The sequence below is a fragment of the Eufriesea mexicana genome, unplaced genomic scaffold (assembly GCF_001483705.2).
Source record: "Eufriesea mexicana isolate 0111107269 unplaced genomic scaffold, ASM148370v2 scaffold472, whole genome shotgun sequence".
NCBI lineage: Eukaryota > Metazoa > Arthropoda > Insecta > Hymenoptera > Apidae > Eufriesea > Eufriesea mexicana.
In genome coordinates this window covers 157,844-164,331 of record NW_016908628.1, presented here as the reverse complement: position 1 = coordinate 164,331, position 6,488 = coordinate 157,844, and the positions used below count along the sequence as shown (strand labels likewise).

The following is a 6,488-nucleotide window of genomic DNA, read 5'->3' as shown; positions in this document are numbered from 1 at the left end:
TTTTATTATTATTAATTTATTTTTAGACAATCGTGTTGCGATTAATATTTTCACTATTATTCCAGCGTTGCTAAGTTTTCATCTATTTTTAAGAAATTTCAAATCGGAGAAAACAAACCGGCATACACGCAATTCGTGCATTTGTATTATTCGATTTTCTCGCAGCAGATGAGAACGAATAAACGTAATGTAGTGATAACAGATCGACGATAAGGAGGGTAAATAAAAATAATATTAAGAGTAAACAAGAAATAACTATTTCCGTTTATTTCATTTTTCGTTCGATTTACACTTAATCAAATCAATAAACTGAACAATATCGATACGCGTAAACTCTAGCCGATCTATACTCCATTAAAATTGTTTAGTCAACTTGTGCAAAAGATGTCAGCACTGATTTGCGACACTGTTGCCTTTATCGATAAGCCATACTTTATGCCTTTATTTCTCTTTTCAATTTTATTCCCCGTGTTTCACATTTCTCTTCCTTCTTTTTCCCTTTATTTATCAGTTTGTTAAACTTCGCCATATATCGATTTCTTCTTGTGTGTACATTTTTCTACAGGAATAATATTTCGAACGAAAATACTGCACGCAACAATTACGTTCATTTTGTTTCCGATATCCATACGTCCAGCTTCTGATATACAAACAGACACGAGAAATTAAAAACGTTAAATAAAAATTTTTATTCAATAGAAGATAAAAAAATTTAATTTGAAGCAGAAAAATTGAAAAATATCTTTACAAAGGATTTAAGTAATTAAAACGATTCAAATTAATATAAGCAAATATTCATGTTCACGAAAATCATTTTTAATAACTATTTGAATAATAAAAAAGTTTAAAATTAAAACTCCGTACTTTTGCATAATTTCGAGTTATAGATCGACAAAAATGTTGTTTCATGCACGAATGTTAAATATAATTAGGAATTATGTGTAAATAAGAGTATGTTTATGTTAGATTAGATTAAGATTTTATTATAGGTTAGGTTAAGTTATTGTTATAGGTTAGGTTAAGTTATTGTTACAGGTTAGGTTAAGTTATTGTTACAGGTTAGGTTAAGTTATTATTATGGTTGTATCATAGGCTGTTATATCGTTAATATTGTATTGTTGTTACAACAGTTAAATATTTTATATAAAATAAGCAATATGTATGGAGGATAAGGAGAGATGGAACCCTTGTAATCCAACAGGAAAACAATAAAGATTTATCTAGCTATAATTAGAAATTATTACATAACCTCTATTTCCAAAATTCGTAGCTCAATTACAAATATTTTAACCCTTTGCACTCGACGATTTTTTGGCTAAAGAAGAAGGGGAGTTGAAAGATTTTCTGTCACAAAGCTGTCGATATTTTTCTGAACAGTGAATAAGAAGTCGTATGATAATTATCACGTAGAGCTATTTGATTTCGATACCTCGCACACCGTTAACATTATCTGAAATTTCCTATATTAATGAATTTAGAACTTCGAGATTTTATCAAATGGCGACTGAAGGGCGCCTCTCGAGCGCAAAGGGTTAATCCTCGCCTAGCCGACACCGGGTCACCGTTGACCCGAAATTTGAGCGTAGCTAAGGAGTGGCAAAGTCCTACGTTTGAAGACCCTACTTTTATCGTGAGATAATAACACAAATGTGTAACATAGATAACTGACTGCGTGGAGTCAAATTCTATGAATTTTCATAGTCTTCGCATATATAATACGAAATGTGCCAAAGTTTAAAATTTATATCTAAAAAAGCATGCAATAAAACACAATAACGTTATATGTACCCAGTGCACATGAATAAAAAATATATTTATAAAATTTGATGTTTTTCAAACAAATTGCTCTCCTCCCCATATTATAACTATTATTAGATAATATCCTGTACCAAAAAGTTAGGTGCAAAGCAGGTATAGTAAAAATTTAGGTACGGGTCAAAAGTGACCCGGTGTCGGTTCGCGCGTCGCTCATCTACGATGTCGGTTATTCGTGGATTAAAGGGTAGTTTGCACTGGCTCATCGTCAGATAAAGGTCGCACAAGATACATTTTCCGAGCAAGGTATAAGCATACGACTGTTATGTACATAAATATTTAATGGTAGGCATACATATATTCGCGTCACTGCGACGTTAGCATAACGTAGATCACGCGAATTTCAGCGAATTATGTACACAAATTTTTCCGGCACTTGAATGTTTCATGAGCATTGATCGCGGCGAGGAAAATTTCGAACACTATTCGCTACGAAAACCGAACTGACACTTTCGCAAGTAATTTAAGCGTAAACGGTTTTCTTATCGTTTTAACTTTCATGAGACTTGGAAGTTTAAGCTTCGAGACTTAAGAGGAGAGCGTGAATGAAAAATGAATAGTTTCCGTCGGAACGGTGTCTTGCGATAGTTCGAAGAGCAAGCGATTCGGAGTTTCCACGTGCAGCACCTAACCTAAACAGGTATTAAAGATCTCGTCACGCGAACTTCTGTGCAAACAGTTCTGTTCCTTTTGTCCGGAGTTGTTTGAGAACAATTCCTGTCTTACTCTCGTCGTTTCGTTGCACGGTGGGTTAGGAGACCCTAAGAATTAGCCAAAAATTATGTCGCCTAACGAACACTGCAACTATTGTGGCCCTAGGACCACAGTGTCCCAGGTCAAGTGGAGGACTGTTTATATCCTTATTGCCAACGTTCCTTGATTTGTATACACTCGTCATTACCTAGTCACCACTTGGGCAAACCTTAGCAAAGACCAATATATCACCCTTAAGACGATAGGCATAAGGACCCAAATTATTTAAACTTCCACCACCATAGAAGGACATATAACACACACAATATTATTAATAATATTATTAATACCCACACTAATATTATTCACAATCAAAAGGAAAACACACACCCACCACTTACATTTCACACCAACCAATCAGTAGACATACGAATTTGTAGCGTCCAAATCCCTTCGATGTACTAGAACGCTTATCACCCGCCAAATTAATATTGCGTGACTAGTTGTAATAATAAGGGTCCCGTAGTGTGTATTCATAAAAGAGAGCGTTTATTTATAGAAAAGTATAGAATAGTTATAATGGAGACGTTGAACGGAGTACCGTTTCGAACACGCGTTTATACGCGTAAGTAAGATGTTTCAAGGATCGGTGTCGAAGACGAACCGATTTCTCGAATTTGATCTATGTCGTGTCTCGTCGTGTCCTGTCCGGTGTTTTCTCCAGTTTAGTTCCGATTGGGCAAAATAAACGTTGGTGGTGGAAAAGTAAGGAGTTTTAATTGGACAGAGGGTGTGACGGAAGGACCTTTGGTTAAGGAGTAGGAAACTGTCAAGGAGCCGATTTTTGATGGTCAATGACGCGATTTATAAGCGGTGTCCGTCCGTCGCTCGTTGGGTCTGTCACACGTGGGTCCCATCTGTCGAGTCTGGTACTTGTAAAAATTCCTAAACTTTCGCCTTTACCTTTGCAACTTAATCCGCTAGAACGGCGGTGAGGCAGATCTATCCTCCGGAATTGCAGTCGCGATATAAAATATATTGTAAACCGTTAGGTCTGTTAAAAGTGTAAGCCTTAGAATAAAAATCATGTTATAAACACGCTCTCCGGGACGGAACACAGGTGTCCTACGAGGAGTTCTTCTCAAAAATCCCAAGAAGACAAGCAATCATCACGACCAAGGAATTCTACCTCAAATCTAAAGCAGTCAAGGCAAACCCACGACGATCAACTCAGTGCAATATAGTTTCTCGTAGTTATAAGCATCTAGTACGCAAATAGCATTGTACTTTTGTCGGAAACGTAATACTAAATTACGAATTTTAATGTTTAGTGAGAAAATATCTGAAGTTTTTATGATTTGTCTCACTTCCGATTAATCATAACATGCCATAACACTTTGTACATAAATAAATCATGTGTCTGGGGAATCTGTGGAATGTATACTTCAATGCTGATATGTCCCAATTTGCGTCGTGTCGATACGTGCTCGCACGAGACATCAGTGAATTGAGCTGCGCGACGGTTGGCAGCACTAGCGATAGTGCTCGTAAAATGAAAGTCGAATGGCGCGAAATATGAACTGCAGAAATGCGTAGTAAGAAACTAAAGACATAGACAACTAGAACAATTAAATAAAATTCTTAAATTATTATAATTCTGAATAAGTGTCGGTTATATTAACTCAGTGCAAAAAAGGTGTATTTGAAAATTGTATATGTAATTATAATAATATGTATATACTATATATAAATTGTATATAGTAATTATAATAAATTTGACATAGTTCTAGTATGTTTGAAATATCATTGCCAGAAATTGAACATATGTTTTGATATATTGTTTCGAAAACCACAACAATGTCATGTTTCACTGTTTTAATCAATATTATCGAAAATATAGCGTGGAATATATTTATACAGAATGCTACAAGAAAGAGTTTAAAATTTTGTAAAATTATAGTACTCTTTGAAATGGACAAATAAATTTGTAATTGACATAAATTTTAAAATCGATTCATCGTTTTTATCCATTTTATATTTTCAATATATTTTTTGAGTACTAATTAATACAATAATTTATTTGTATTAATAGTTGAAGAATATTTTACGGTAACTATAAAATGATCAGTTATCTTCTTCGTGATAAAAATTTCATATCCGTGTCAAATATGGAAAAGAAAATAATACGAAGAAGAGGAATTTATATTCAGAATTCATATTCCATTTTCTTCATACGTATGTATAGAGATATTAATGCATTTACATACCTCTATGGTTTTATTGCGCAGATGCCCCACAAAAATGTCATACTGCCTGGAAACAAAAGAAAAATGATTTTAATCTTTGTAATGTTTACGTATAATTAATGATACAACATATATTTGCTTTGTTTCAGTCAACATACCGCCATTTATCATGTACAACTTAAAATTACAGGATAGAAATAGATGGCATTACGAGATGAATTAGATACGTTAATTTATGTTATTAAATGTAAATTTATGCTCGCTCGATATAAGACATTTAAATTTTCACCCGCGACTATCGTGTTTCAAATTTTCGGAAGCATTTATTGTTTTCTCTCGTCATTTCTTTCTACTAACGTTTCCAACATATTCGAAGCACTGTTGACTTTTTGTCATCGCAAGGTGAAGGCCAAGGTGAAGCTCGGTGAAGTGCTCGTGTACTTGCTGATTCCTTCGAATCGATATTCTCAAAAACGAATCAACGAAAGAAATTTTAATACACGTTTTCAATTTGCCTTTGCTCCAGAAATCATCACATGTACAATTGTATTGCTATTTGTGTATTAAAATATGTCGGTATTATTAATATTTTATTAATAATAATACTGAATTGATAAAATTAAAATTTTTTAAAATATTCACTAATAACATTTTTCAAAATTTAAATGAAATTTTTGTATAAGGTTACATATAGATAGATGAACATATAATATAACTGTAAAGTGTGTATATACATTAGAAGTTTCAATATATCAAACTTCTTCCAAAATATCTTAAATTTAATAAATTAACAAAATCATTACATACTCTAAATTACTTGTGAATTACAATATTGTAAAATTAAAAGTTATATTATTTATAATATTTTCAGAATTTTCCTAAGCTATGGAAAATTAATTAAAAGTTAGAAATAATCATTATAAATAATACTTTATAATATTTAAAGTGTTAAAAATTGTACACTGTTTAATATTTTATACTTTATAGTATTCATAATATCCCAAATTATTATTCTACGTTACTTATAGCTTTTATGAACTTATTTTCAATTATTGTTAAACAAATTTTCTTGAATTAATACAAATTAACTGATGATTAATTAAAACATTAACTATAATACATCAGACTTCTTCCAAAATATCTTAAATTTAATAAATTAACAAAATCATTACATACTCTAAATTACTTGTGAATTATAATATTGCAAAATTAAAAGTTATATTATTTATAATATTTCCTGAATTTTCCTAAGCTATGGAAAATTAATTAAAAGTTAAAAATAATCATTATAAATATTACTTTATAATATTTAAAGTATTAAAAATTGTATACTGTTTAATATTTAATACTTTACAGTATTCATAATATCCCAAATTATTATTCAACTTTACTTATATCTTTTATGAACTTATTTTCAATTATTGTTAAACAAATGTATTCCTGAATTAATACAAATTAACTGATGATTAATTAAAACATTAACTAAATTTTGTTTTCAAAAATCAACTTCCCATATAGACATCCTGATTTTTCAAAAACTACATTATGCTGTAGTTACAAATATGATTTTAATGATTATTATGATCAGAGTTCCAATTATGATACAATCTCATAAAGATTTCAAACAATATATTTTTATTCTTATTTCACTTTTAAAATCACCATTTAAACAATTTTTATTTTTCCAATTACAAACATTTCTTAAAAAAATTAACTTTCATTTTACCTTTAATT

General features: G+C 31.1%; 1 long non-coding RNA gene across 2 annotated transcripts in view; it reads right to left on the bottom strand.

Annotated features, from left to right (window-relative positions):
- LOC108545516 (uncharacterized) overlaps positions 1–4,824 on the bottom strand; it is a 232,606-nt gene extending 227,782 nt beyond the window's left edge. For both annotated transcript variants that reach the window (XR_001890091.1, XR_001890092.1), the window contains exon 1: positions 4,776–4,824. This is a non-coding gene — a long non-coding RNA (uncharacterized LOC108545516). The remainder of the gene's footprint in view (positions 1–4,775) is intronic.
- Positions 4,825–6,488: the final 1,664 nt, after the last annotated feature.